At 40.1% G+C, this 15,284-nt stretch overlaps 1 protein-coding gene across 6 annotated transcripts in view; it reads left to right on the forward strand.

Moving 5' to 3' along the window:
* Nucleotides 1–15,284, forward strand: part of IL16 (interleukin 16) — a 126,344-nt gene that overhangs the window by 54,315 nt on the left and 56,745 nt on the right. The window lies entirely within an intron of this gene.

A 15,284-nucleotide genomic window follows, 5' to 3' on the forward strand; every position in this document is an offset into this window, starting at 1 on the left:
CCATGGGGTCACAAAGAGTCGGACACTACTGAGCAACTGACTGACTGACTATATAGAGAACAGTAGTGCAGGATCTTTATTTCAAGCCCAGGATGTCTGGAAGCAAGAGGGTAATAGAATTTAATCCAACAAGTTACCAGAACCTGTGTCATCAACGTCAGGTGTGAATGACATCTCAGCTTGCCCTCTTTCTCCTACTGCTGACGACCCTTCAGCTCTACCATCACCCACCTCCTTTCCCTCCTCCAGTCAGTAATTCTTCTTGCCTGTTCACTCGATGCCAGCCCCTGCTGTTGTACTGTATTCCTGTACTTCTCAAGGTACTATACTGTAAGATTTTAAATGGTTTATTTTTTGTTTTATTTTTGAATGTATTATTTGGGTGAAAAGTATTATAAACCTATTACAGTACAGTATTATATAGCCGACTGTGTTAGTTGGGTACCTAGGCTAACTTTGTTGAACTCATGAGCAAATTGTACCTATGAACACGCTCTCAGAATGGAACTCATTTCTATGTAAAGGGTTTACTGTATTTGTTTTCTGTTTGTTCACTCTATTTCTTGTTCCTTCGTTGATTTTCTTTTGCCCTCCTGTGGATTACTAGCACATTTTTCAGGGTTCCATTTTGATTTATTTATAAAATTCTTCATGTGGTTGCTATATTATCATATTGTATATGTATTGGATATTACCATATAGGTACAAACATTTTCCTATTTTGAGTGAAGTGTAGAAAACTGACTTCATTTATACCCCTTTACTCTCCCTTGTCTTAAATATTTCCTTTACATCCATTGAGTACCTCATCAGGTAACATTATAACTTTTGCTTCAACCGTAAAATACGGTTAAAGAGGCTCATGAAGGGGAAAACTAATCTATTATGTTTACTCCTTGGCTTCCCTGGTGTCTCAAACAGTAAAGAGTCTGCCTGCAATGCAGGAGACCCAGGTTCCATCCCAGGGTTGGGAAGATCCCCTGGAGAAGGGAATGGCAACCCACTCTAGTATTCTTTCTTGGAGAATTCCATGGACAGAGGAGCCTGGTGAGCTCCTGCAAGAGTCCATGGGGTCACAAAGAGTTGAACATGACTGAGCGACTAACCCTTTCACCCTTCTGCTGTTCTTGCCTTTATGAAGTTTTCAGCTGTTTTATTATTTTATTTGGATAGCTTCTCTGAACCATTTTTTAAGGGTACATCTTCTAGCCACACATTCTTTTAGTTTTTCCTACTTCTAAGAATATCTTTATTTCCCCTTCGTTTCTGAAGAGTCTTTCATCTCGATGAATATGGGATTTATAGTTGGCATGAATTTTTCTGCTCTTTAAAAATATTGTTTCCTTTCCTGTTACTTTCCATGTTTTCAGATGTGAAACCTGTCTTTTGACTTGATATTTTTTGGGGGAGGAAGTAGTGTATCATTTCTTTCTCTTTTTTTAAAGAACTTCTTTCTTTGTCTTCAGGTTTGGGGAAGTTTAATTATGAAGTATCTTGGTGCTAATTTTTTTGAGTTTCTTATATTCAGTTCTCTAACCTCTATTTGTTTCTTTAAAAAAATTCTAGTTCTTGGTTGATGTCTCTCAGTTTTTTGTTGGTATCAAGGGAATTTGTCAATGATTTTTGAAGTGTTTTTACAATGACTGCTTTATAATCCTCATCAAGTAATTCTGACATTTGATTGATCTTGGTACTGGCATTGGTGATTGTCTTTTCTTCTTCAAATCATGTCTTTCCTGGTTCTTGATGTTAGAAATGACTTTTGATTGTATCTTGGACATTTTCATGATTATGTTGGGAGGGGGGGGGTCTCTTCATCTGGTTAAATCTGCTGTTTTAGCATATAGTTCTGTACTGCTCTTGTGGGCTTTTGTAGTAATGACATTTTAGTTTTCAGAGCCTTTGCAATGTTATTCTGGTCTGCTTCATTTTTCTGGCACAGCTAGATTTCTCGTTTACTCCCTGCAGCTCTGCCTCTCTGGCCTGCCTGGTGTCACTGGTGACCATCTGCCACTGAAGGTGGGGATGTGCAGAAGCTGCTGGGCCTGGGTCTCTTTGGCCACCAGGTGGAGGGCAGGAAAATGAAACACGCGGCTGATCCTGCCCCAGTAGTTAGGTCGACTCCTGCTTGTGCCCAATAGTAGAGTGGGGGCTGGGTCGGCCTGGGGCTTGGCTGCTGCCACTGCTGCAGGTAGATCGGACCACCTGCCAGTGATGCCTGAGCTGTAGGACCGGGGCTGGGACACCTGCCCCAGCAGGCAGGTCACACCTCCTGTTAGTTCCCTGGTTGTAGGGCAGGGGCTGGGGATTTTGCTAGGTGCTGGTATTGGTGTTTCCCATTTCCTGGTCTTTTGAAAGACCAGAGAGAGCACTGTTGTTTGTTTTGGGTTGCAGGTCTACAGCGTTTGGTCTGGATGTATAGTTGTTGTTCAGTCACTCAGTCATGTCTGCCTCTTTGCGACCCCAGGGACTGCAGCCGGCCAGGCTCCTCTGTCCATGGGTTTCTCCAGGCAAGAATACTGGAATATTCTTCTCCACTGGGTATATAGAACTTAATGAGATGGCACAAAGAATTCATGATATTATCATTCAATAAGTCCCGGGGTCTCTTGCCAGTTAGCTTCTTCTTGCTGGCATTCAGAATCTTTTTATTGTCTGTTGTATAGTTTTCGGGGCATTTGGTTGTATTTCTAAGCGAGGAGGAAAGTGAGTTGACCCTAGTGTGTCTTAGAACCAGAAATCTCAGTTCTACTTTTTAAAAAAAATTTTTATTGGAGTATAGTTGCTTTACAATGTTGTGTTAGTTTCCTGCTATACAGCAAAGTGAATCAGTTATGTATATACATATATTTATTCTCTTTTGGATTCCTTCCCATTTAGGTCATCACAGTGCCTTGAGTAGAGTAGCTCAGTGGTAAAGAATCGGCCTACAATGCAGGAGATGAGGCAGGAGTCATGGGTTCGATCCCTGAGTTGGGAAGATCCCCTGGAGAAGGAAATGGCAACCCACTCCTGTATTCTTGCCTGGGAAATCCTATGGATAGAGGAGCCTGGTGGGCCCCAGTCCATGGGATTGCAAAGAGTTGGATATGACTGAGTGACGAACACTTTCACTTTCACTTTTTCACTTTGACTTATTTCATTAGTGTTTTGAGGTTTGCAGCATACAAGTCCTATACATATTTTGTTGCACTTATACTTAAAGTATTTATTTTTGAGTGATTACAATGGGTACACATTTTAATTTTGGTGTCCATATGTTCATTGCTAGTAGATAGAAATGCTATTTATTTTTGTATGTTTATTTTGTATCCTGTGAAGTGCTAAACTCATATTTCTGGGAATTATTTTTATAGATGACTAGGGATTTTCAGCATAGACAATCATGTTGTCTACAAATGAGGATGGTTTTTTCCTCTTTTCTGATCTTCATGTTTTATATTTCATCTTATTGGCTAATTGCCCTCCTTTCTGAACAACACAAAAGTCATTGAACATTTTCATTCCAAAAGCACTCTTTCCTGGCTTATATTGTTTTCAGGTGATTTGCTCTATTTTAATTTATAAAGCCACAGGTATTATTATTATTTTAAAGTCATGTTTCTGTTTAGATTTACCCAAATATTTACTCTTTCCTATTATCACCATTCTTTGTACTACAGGCTTTCAATCTGGGATCACTTTGCTTCCCCCTAAAACATTTGTGGAGGGGGAGGATTTTCTTTAGTGAGAATACCCTGGTGGCAAATTTCCTCAGATTTTCTATATGAGAAGACCTTTACTTTACTCATTCTTTAAAGGTATTTTAGCTGGTGTACAATTTTATGTTGATGGCTATTTTCTTTTGACACAGTGAATTAATTATTTCACTGTCATTGGACATAGATAATTGCAGTTGAAATGTGAGTTTTGAGTTTTAAGTGAGTTTTAATTGTTGCTTGCTCAAAGATTGTCTTTTCTCTCCAGAGAAACCTTTAGTATATTTTGATGTTCAGTAGTTTCACTAGGAACTAAGTATGCATTTCTCTTTGTTCATCTTATTTGAGATTCATTGGGTTTCATTGATCTGTGGGTTGATATCTTTCATCAGGACTGGAAATTTCAGACATTATCACATGCAGTGTGTCTGTTCAAGTGATTTCTATTCCCTCTTTCTGGAACTTGGATTAAATGTTATGCTTTCTCACTCTGTCTTAATATTTCTTGATCTCTTTTTCATATTTTTCACCTCTTTTTGTTGCCATCTGGGTAGTATTTTTTCTGATCTATATTTCATTTCTTTGATCTTCCCATCAGTGTCATCCAACCTACTGTTTAAACTTTTTACTTATTTTTTAATATTATTAATTTTATTTTTAACTATCTTAGTTCTTTTTCAGATCTGCTCAGAAATTTTCATAGTTTCTCTCTCCTTAAAACTTTCAGTCACTTCTTTTATTTCTTCAAAATATTAAATATATTTATTTTTAATTTTGCATGATATTTCCACCTTCTGAAGTGTTTGCAGGTCTGATTTTGTTGTGTATTGCTACTTCTGGTTCTCTCTCATGGTGCCTTGTTCCAATGTGTGTTTTACGTTAAACAAAAATTTATTTTTACTTTTTTCTCTGAGATCTCATAAGACCTGTCGCTTTTTCTGCTGGACTCTCAGTGACTTAAGTCAAAGCTGGTTCCTTTCCCCAGAGAAGATTCGAATTTGCTTCCACCAGGTGGTTGGGACACTACTAGCCTGGAACCATTTTAAACTAAATTCTCATCTAGAGGTTTTTAAAAACATCCATGTGGTATGAATTAGGGTTGCCAACTCTTGTGAGGGCCATCTGGTAATTATTATTCCCCAGCAAATCGGAAAGGCTTTCCCCCCTTCCATTTAGGGCCATTTCCAGACTGACAATTTTCATGCAGTTCCTGAGAGTGGGATGGATTTACTTCCAGTTCACATTTAAAATGAGGTTAAAATCCTTTGGGGCTCCTCTATGTAAGAGGAGAATCCTATTAAACTTCTCATCTTGAAAAGGAACTAGGACTTCCTGTCTGCTCCCAATACCCATAAAGCTATAGAAGATGCAGTTTACATTCAGTCAGTTCATAAAATGATTCAGGGCAACAGCCAGCTTTGGGGATCTGCTTACTTCTCGCAAAAGTTTTGGTGCAGCATTTATTTACTTTTTAGCCTTCTAGAATTTCTTACTCATTTGCTATTTCACTGATACTTTTACATTTCCATCCAACATTTTATTTGTTGTAAGCAGAGGGATCAAAGTAACAAATCCATCCTACTTCCAGAAACAGAAACCTCCTGTTATAACACCTTTTTATTTACCTTTATTTTAAAAAATTTTTACAATATTGTGTTGGTTTCTGCCATACAACAACATGTATCAGCCATAATTATACATATATTCCCTCCCTATTGAGCCTCCTTTCCCTTTCCCCACACCATCCTATTCCTCTAAGTCATCACAATGTGCCAGACTGGGTTGCCTGTGTTATACGGCAACTTCTCACCAGCTAGCCATCTACACATGATAGTGTATATATGTTGATGCTACTTTCTCCATTCATCCCACTCTCTCCCTCCCCGACTGTTTCCACAAATCCATTCTGTACATCCATGTCTGCATTTGAAAGCAACCTAGATGTCCATTGACAGATGAATGGATAAAGAAGATGTGGTACATATATGCAATGGAATATTAGTAAGTAAGTAAGTGTTAGTCATCCAGTCATGCCCGACTCTTTGTGACCCCATGGATTGCAGCCCACCAGGCTCTTCTGTCCGTGAGATTCTCCAGGCAATCGAATATTGCTCAGCCATAAGAAAGAATGAATTTGAATCAGTTCTGGGGAGGTGGATGAACTTATAGCCTGTCATACAGAATAAAGTAAGTGCACAAATGTTCAGTTGGAATGTTCACTTGAAGGAGAAAAATAGGTATCTTACATTAACTCATATATGGAATCTAGAAAAATGGTACTGATGAACCTGCTATAACATCTCCAATCACTTTCCCATCATGGAACATTTCCCCTCATGTTTTCTATTACAAATAATGTGGTGATAAAGATCTTTGTACACACACCTTTGTGTATTTTGCTGTATTGTTTACTCTAATACATTTCTAGACTATTAAAAGGAAACAATAGAATTGAAAAATATTTGGGAGATAGATTGACACTCTTGTAACTAATTGGTTTCTCAGGGTTCTTGCTGGTCAATGAACCAGGTACTTTGCATATTTTATTTCATCTTTCCAAAAATCGCGTTGTGATGTAATATGATAAAAGTTTCATTAAGGGGCATTTCTATTAGACAATTAGAAATACAGACTCTGTTTTTTGGAGAAAAATAGCCACTTTTTAGAAAAGTGGTATTCCCTGGAGTTGTTTTTAGATTTAGGGTTGCTCTCCCAAAATTAGTAAGAACAATATTTTTTTAACCACACAATATAATTTGATGATGTGTTTGGAAAAACAAACATGTAAGAATAGTTGAGAAGAAGAGTAATGAAGGTATGGTCTTAGCAGGATGACTTTGTAGACTTAGACTGACATATATACACTACTGGGTATAAAATAGATAACTAAGTACATCATGAGAAACGCTGGGCTGGAAGACGCACAAGCTGGATTCAAGATTGCTGGGAGAAATATCAATAACCTCAGATATGCAGATGACACCACCCTTATGGCAGAAAGTGAAGAGGAACTAAAAAGCCTTTTGATGCGAGTGAAAGAGGAGAGTGAAAAAGTTGGCTTAAAGCTCAACATTCAGAAAACGAAGATCATGGCCTCTGGTCCCGTCACTTCGTGGGAAATAGATGGGGAAACAGTGGAAACAGTGTCAGACTTTATTTTGGGGGGCTCCAAAATCACTGCAGATGGTGATTGCAGCCATGAAATTAAAAGATGCTTACTTCTTGGAAGAAAAGTTATGACCAACGTAGATAGCATATTGAAAAGCAAAGACATTACATTGCCAACAAAGGTCTGTCTAGTCAAGGCTATGGTTTTTCCAGTAGTCATGTATGGATGTGAGAGTTGGACTGTGAAGAAAGCTGAGCGTTGAAGAATTGATGCTTTTGAACTGTGGTGTTGGAGAAGACTCTTGAGAGTCCCTTGGACTGCAAGGAGATCCAACCAGTCCATTCTACAGGAGATCAGCCCTGGGTGTTCTTTGGAAGGAATGATGCTAAAGCTGAAACTCCAGTACTTTGGCCACCTCATGCGAAGAGTTGACTCATTGGAAAAGACTCTGATGCTGGGAGGGATTGGGGGCAGGAGGAGAAGGGGATGACAGAGGATGAGATGGCTGGATGGCATCACCAACTTGATGGACAAGAGTGTGAGTGAACTCCGGGCATTGGTGATGGACAGGGAGGCCTGGCGTGCTGCAATTCATGGGGTCGCAAAGAGTCGGACATGACTGAGTGACTGAACTGAACTGAACTGAATGAGAACATACTGTATAGCATGTATGCAATACCCTGTGGTGCCATAGAGGAGATATATGTATATGAATGGCTGATTGTCTTTACTATACAGCAGAAATTAACACAACAATATTGTAAATCAACTATATTCCAATTGAAAAAAAAAAGTAGACAACCATCTCAATGCCTCTCTACATTTAAGCCTTCCTTGACTCTTATTGGGAAAGAAAGCCCATTATTGTCTCAGGGGCAGCTATTTTGCATGAAAACATCACTACAAAGAAAGTGCCATCTATATTGATTGTTGAAGAATGAAGAATAGTCAAGATGGGTAACAGCATAGATAGGACAGGACACATGAGGGTCCACTGATAGGAAGTATAACTGGGTGCAATGGAGGCTTGAGTCAGCTTGGATAGCATTAGAGAAGGAAGGACCGACAATGATATGCCAAGGAGTTTGAATTTGATCTTGAATCATTATAGGTTTAATCAGGAAGTTGTGTGAGTACCATCTGCATTTTTGTAAAATCATGTCAGCTGAGTGCAGAAGCATCAAAGTGCAGACTGGGGACAGGGAACTTGTGAATCAATGAATGAATAGGTGAATATTCCTTTTTAAATGGTTTTGGTAAGATATAATTCACACACTGTATGTTTCACTTACTTAAAGTATACTATTAAGTGGTTTTTGCTTCCCAGGTAATCCAGTGGGAAAGAATCTGCCTGCCAATGCAGGAGACGGAGAAGACTCAAGTTTGATCCCTGGGGTGGGAAGAGCCCCTGGAGAAGGAAATGGCAACCCACTTCAGTATTCTTGCATGGGAAATCCCACAGACAGAAAAGCCTGATGGGTTACAGTCTGGGGTCACAAAGAGTGAGACAGGACTGAGCACACACATGGTGGGGGTGTCAAGTGGGTTTTAGCGTATTTTCAGAGTGGTGTAACCTTCACCCTGTCTGATTTTATTATTTATCAGACTGTGTCTGGTCTTAGTTGCAGCACTAAGGGATCTTTGTTGCAGCACCAAGGCTCTTCACTGCATCATGTGGAATCTTTGGTTAAAGCAAGAGGACTCTAGTTGTGGTGTTCGGGCTTAGTTGCTCTGCAGTGTGTGGGATCTTAGTTCCCTGATCAGGGATTGAGCCATGTCCCTTGCATTGCAAGGCAGATTCTTAACCACTGGACTACCAGGGAGGTCCCACCACTATCTGATTTTAGAATGTTTTCATCACCCCTAAAACCACCTAATACCCATTAGCAGTCATTCCTCATTCCCACCTCCCCACCACACTACTGATCCATCCATAACCCTCTGCTAATCTATTTTCTGTCTGTATGGATTTGCATATTTTGGACATTTACTATACATGGAATCATATAATATGTGGTCTTTTGTCACTGACTTTTTGCACTTAATGTTTTCAGGAATCTATGCTTGCAGAATATATTAGTACCCCATTCCTTTTTATTGCCAAGTAATATTCCATTGTATAGATATACCACATTTTATTCACCTTTTCATTTGCTTATGAGCGCTTGGGTTTTTTCTACTTTGAGGCTATAATGTATGATGCTACTTTAAACATTTGTGCACAAGTTTTTGTGTTGATGTGTATTTTCCTTTCTCTTGAGTATATACCTAAGATCGGAATTGCTGTATCACCTGATAGCTCTATACTTAACTTTTTGAAGGACTGCCAAGCTGTTTCTGAAGCATCTGCATCATTTTACATTTCTACCAGCAATGTACGAGGGTTCTAATTTTTCTAAATCCTTCATATATTAGTGGATGTTAAGCAAGTGTGATGGTAGCCTTCCTAGTTGGTGTAAAATGGTATTTCATTGTGGTTTTGATTTGCATTTCCTTGATGGCTAATGATGTTCACTATGTTTTCATGTGTCTCTTGACATCTTGTATATCTTCTTTGAGAAGATACAAAATCAGATTCTTTGTCCATTTAAAAATTGGATTATCTGTCTTTCCATAATGGAATTGTAAAACTCTTTATATATTCTTGATGCAAGTCTCTTATCATATATATGAATTGTAAAATATTCTTCAATTGTAAAGTGTCCTTCAATTCTTCAACTGTAAAATTTTCTTCAATTCCGTGGGTTGTCTTTTCACTTTCTTGATGGTATCTGTTAAAGCACAAAGGTTTTTAATTTCAAAGAAGTCCATTTATCTATATTTTCTTTTGTCACGTGTGCTTTTGATATCATATCTACCAAGTCTTTCTCTAGCCCGAGATTCTAGAGAAATAGTCTCATGAGTATTTACTCCTATATTTTTTTCTAAGAGTTTTATAGTTGTAGCTCTTACTTGTAGGTCTGTGATTTATTTTGAGTTAATTGTTGTATATGGTGTGAGGAAGGGGTTCAACTTCAATCATTTACATGTGGCTATCCATCTGTACCAGGCCATGTGTTAAAAATATTCATAAGAATACTTTTCCTAGACCTCGTAGGCCATTGTAATAGTCTAATCTAAAAGAAATACTATGAACTAGAACATAAGCAGCAAGAATGGGGAAATTTGAGAAGGTAGAATTATAAGGATTTGGTGGCTGTGGTCATGGAGGGACCACAGGAGAAGGAGGACTTTTGGAGACTCCTCGGTTTCTGGTTTCCACCCTTCCTCTCCATATCAGGATGCATGTGGCCTCAGCATCCCACATGATGATGTGACCACCCCAGAACCAATCTGCTGGGGACAGTTATTTATCTTTACGGCTTAAAGTTCAAGTCTACTGCTGGGTGATCAACACAACCACAGGAGACAAGCCTTGACCAGGAGGGCAGTGAATTCTATTTTGTGGCTCCTTTAGACTAGAACAGCTATAGCATCTCAGTTCAAAAAGAAAATGGGAAGGCTTGTATTTAAGGGGAGTACAGTCACCAAACTCCAGAAGCATCAAGCTGTGTCAGCAATGTTGGGGGTCTGTATGCAAAATGAACCCTTCTTAGAGAGTAATAGAGCCTTCTAACTTTTGGGGAGGAGTTTAGATTCCAGAATAATGTTGCTTGTAGTACAAAATGCTGCAGAATTCTGCATCTTCATTCTAGGTTTATTCCTTGGCTAAATGTGGATCGTGGTTTTTGGGGGTTTTTTCCCCCATTTCTTGAGGTTGGCTGTTCAGTCCTAGCAAGTTACATGACTGGTTCTTACTTGAGGAGAGCTCCCTGGTCAGTCTACCCTGTTTCCCACTCAGGCACCAAAGGGACAGAGACCTCTAGAGACTACCACCCAGGTAATGATGGGGCACGCTGCCCACAGAACTGTGGCTCTGGGTCACAGCCTCTGATGAGAACAAGGAGCAACGTGTCTGGAAATGACTTTGCCAGCCTACGACCTCAGTGACAAACCCTTGGCCTCAAGAGCAGCCCCCCCTTGGAAGCAAGAACAGAAGAGTTCTGTTCTGTGGGCTGACAGGGGAGCTGTACTATGCAAGCATTCACAGGGGCTCCTACAGAGATTCCTTTGATGAGACACCACTCCACCCAGGACATCCTTGCTGGAGACTAGCCAGGCTTCCCCCAAGAACCAAGGGAAGATTTTCTCCTCGTGAGTGACCTTCTGCCATGTGATCACTTCAGAGAGGACAATGGTCATTTGACTCTTTAAACATAATCATCCATTGCATTAAAAAATATAGAGCTGAAAGTGATTATAGAAGCTGTTAAGTTCACCCCTTCAGCCTACAAAAGAGGACACTGAGACCAAAAAATTAACTGACCAGCCCAGGGTCATAAGAGGCTTAATGCTGCTCATCTCATGACCCTTTTTTCTGCTCTAGGCCCACTGTGCTTTTCTGGTGGGGGAAACATTATGCTCAGGGTTTTATGAATTAAAAAGAGTGAATATATACCTTGAGATGATCCCAGAGTCTGGATGAGCACTGGTTCCTTGTCAATGTCCGGGAAATAGAAAGTCCATAGAACTTGTGCCCTCCTGCATGTGTGCTAAGTTGCTTTAGTCATGTCCAGCTCTATGCAACTCCATGGACTGTAGCCTGCCAGGCTCCTCTGTCCATGGGATTCTCCAGGCAAGAATACTGGAGTGGGCTATCATGCTTTCCTTCCCATTGAACTTGTGCACTGCCTCAATTTTGGAGCTTTTAGGGGCCATATAGATGTTTTGTTTGTTAAGATTCAGCACTGAATATTCATTGAAAGGACTGATACTGAAGTTGAAGTTCCAATATTCTGGCCACTTGATGCAGAGTTGGTTCATTGGAAAAGACCCTGATGCTGGGAAAGATTGAAGGCAGGAGGAGAAGAGGATGAGATGGTTGGATTGCATCACTGACTCAATGGACATGAACTGGAACAAACTCCAGGAGATAGTGAAGGACAGGGAAGCCTGGTGTGCTACAGTACATGGAGTCATAGAGTTGGACACGACCTTAGAGACTGAACAACAAGACAAGATTTTTTAATGTGGACCATTGTTTTAAATTTTACTTGTATTGGTTTTGTATAATTGAATTACAGTGTTGTGTTAATTATTGCTGTTCAGCAAAACGACTCAATTATATATATAGATAGATAGATACACATTCTTTTTCATAATCTTTTCCATTAAAGTTTATCACAGGATATTGAATATATCACTGACTCGATGGACGTGAGTCTGAGTGAACTCCGGGAGTTGGTGATGGACAGGGAGGCCTGGCGTGCTGCGATTCATGGGGTCGCAAAGAGTCGGACACGACTGAGCGACTGATCTGATCTGATCTGATTGAATATAGTGCCCTGTGCTATATAGTAGGATCTTTTTGTCTGTCCATCCTATATATACTAGTTTCCATCTGCTAATCTCAAACTCCCAACCCAACCCTCTCCTGTGCCCCATGCCCTTGGCAACCACCAGTCTATTCTTTGTGTCCCTGATTCTGTTTCTGTTTCATAGTTGGGTTCATTTGTGTCACATTTTAGAAGTTTGATGGGGACCATTTTTACAGTGTTCATTAAATTTGTTACCACATTGTTTGTGTTTTACTTTTTTGTTTTTTGGCCATGAGGCATGTGGGATCTGAGCTCCCCGACCAGGGATCAAACCCGCATCCCCTGCATTGGAAGGTGAAGTCTTAACCACTGGACCACCAGGGAAGTCCCACTATGTAGCTTCTTATATACATGTCTGATAGAAAATTGCTATGTGGATCTCATCTTCTGTTTACGGTAATACATTTCCATTCTTCCCCGTAGCAGTCATCCAGAGAGCAGATTCATAGCAGAGGGTGTCAAAGTGAAGCACCTCAGTCTTCATGACTGTCCAAGAGCTTGACAGCAGCCTGGTTAGAGGCAACTTATCAAAGCCTCTAGGTGTTCAGATGATGGCTTCGTGGCAGAGGCCGCATGTCTCATGTCTGAGACAGCTTTGGCCACAGGACATGGAGTTGTGAATGAGAAGGACTGGCCCAGAAAGCCTTGGCCCACAGAAGAGGCTCCACAGCTGGTCTGTGCACAGTGAGACTACTGCTCCTGAAGCCAGGACAGTTGATCTAACTGGCTCTATTTCTTTAAAGGTCCAAAGTCTTGTAAGATTCCCTCTTCTGGTTGGGCTGCCCCAGTGGCACTAGTGGTAAAGAACCTGCCAGACAAGGCAGGAGACGCAAGAAACGTGGGTTCATTCCCTGGGTCAGGAAGATTCCCTGATGGAGGGCATGGCAACCCACTCCAGTATTTTGCCTGGAGAATCCCACGGACAAAGGAGCCTGGTGGGTTACAGTCCATGGGGTTGCAGAGAGTTGGACACAATTGAAGAAACTTAGCACACACTTCTGGATATGACATCGGCCATTTGCAGGTAATGCAGACCAAAAAAAAAAAAAAATGCTGCATTTCTATGATTTTTCTGCTATCAATTGGCTTTTTATGTCAAGTAGTTTCTAAATCATGTTTTGAACACGGAGCTTTGTCAAGAGGATTAAAATAAAGAAATTTAACAATAAATATACTTTTTGGAAAACTTATTTATTTATTTGGCTGCACCGGGTCTTAGTTGCCACATGCCAGATGTTTAGTTGTGGCATGAGAACTCTTAGTTGAGGTATGTGGCATCTATTTCCCTGACCAGGATTGAACCCAGGACCCCTGGACTGGAAGTGCAGAGTCTACCATCTGAGCCACTGAGGAAGACCAATAATCTCTTTAAATATATATAAGTCCCCTCTCATATAATCTCTCTCCTTTAACATATTTCCTGGGCTATCCTTGTTAGAGAAGATAATTTTGTTCAAGTTAATATAGTGCCATCTACTGCTGGAAAAAGGAAAATGAATGTCTAGGAAGATGAGTTCTCTGGTTTTGGACATTGATGTGTACAAGTAAAAAGGAATTGATATGTGGAATTTCTTGCAGGATCCTCTTGTGTCAGAACTAGATACAGTTTTAATAAGAAAAAAAGGTTGTGAGTAGACTTCTGGCTCCAGATGGTTATATGGTTACTGAGTACACTTTATTAACTCTCCCACCTCGTAGAAACTTCTGTCAAAAAAAAAAAAAAAAAAGTACCAATAGGGAGAAATGCCTGTCAGAACAGGAAGCCATGGAAAGGGGCCAACCATATTCTGGAAGCCATGAGAACTTTCTGCCTGACATAGTGCAGGTGAGATTGGATTGAGGGAAGGGCTCATTAACCTGCCATTGACCACACAGGAAGGACAGGCCTGGGGAATGAGTGTGACAGAGGCCAACTGAACTGCCTTCTCCAGTGCCAGGGGCTGGAGGGGAAGATAGGTTACATGGGACATAGGAAGAAGCAGCAGTAGGTCCTCCTTCCTCTCTGGGAAGTACACCAGGTGCTGAAAGCCGGCAGGCACTTGGCACATGAAATGAATCAGCACTGCCAACGAGATAGACCTGTCAGAAAAGGGTGGCAGATACCCCTAGTAAACCTCTACGCTAAAACATTAAATCCCAGGTAGCATTTGAACCAACTAGAGTTTCTAGATAGACTAACCAATACTCATCCTATACTCAGCAAATCACTCAAGTGTGATGACCACAGAAAGACATTCTCAGACATGCAAATATTCAGAGAGCTTTCCATCTGCACAGTTTTTCAGAGAACATACACACACTCTCTTTCTCTCCTAAGGATTATGGTCGTGACTAATAAAGCCGACATAACTCAAGAACTAAGTCACAATCATTGTGGCTAATAAAGTTATGCAATAGGAAAACAATATAAAAATAGTTCTGGGGAGAGAAGTAAAATAATTAATACCATTATGCTCATCATCAACCTCTAGTCTTCTGTTCCCCATCCTCTGTTTCTAAAATACCAGGGTGAGGAGATGGGAGTGAGTGAAAGTTGTTTCAAGTTCTCATCTTATCTGAGAAAGGGTCATTCATTTTCTCTTTTCTCACTGGCCTGATAGAGAGACGAGTTCAAGTGTGTGGTTTAGTAAGTACTGCTTCTAGATTCAGTACAGAGTTTCCAAATTATTAGTATAAAAAAGAAGCAGGTAAAATTTGATCAATATGGCAAAGTAGAAAAACAATAACAGAATAATAACCAAATTTAACTTAAGAATATTGATTTTTCAAGTCCTAAATGAAATCTTCACAGGCAGAAATCAGCAGTATAAGAAAAATGTGATACACTCGAGAATGCAAGGATGGTTCAATATCGAGAAATCTCTTTATATAACATTCATTTAGTGACTGTTTCTAAGTGCCTATGATGAGCCAGAACAATGGAACTTACTTGGTTATCTCCCCTAAATCATACCTCCCTTGATGGTTCAAGGCATTTTAGTGATGGAAGAACAACAGCAAACAAACAAAAAGTTGAAAGATAATAACAGAATAACACGTGCTGTGAAGAAAATAACCCCG

The sequence above is a fragment of the Bos javanicus genome, chromosome 21 (assembly GCF_032452875.1).
Source record: "Bos javanicus breed banteng chromosome 21, ARS-OSU_banteng_1.0, whole genome shotgun sequence".
In the NCBI taxonomy this organism is placed as follows: Eukaryota; Metazoa; Chordata; class Mammalia; order Artiodactyla; family Bovidae; genus Bos; species Bos javanicus.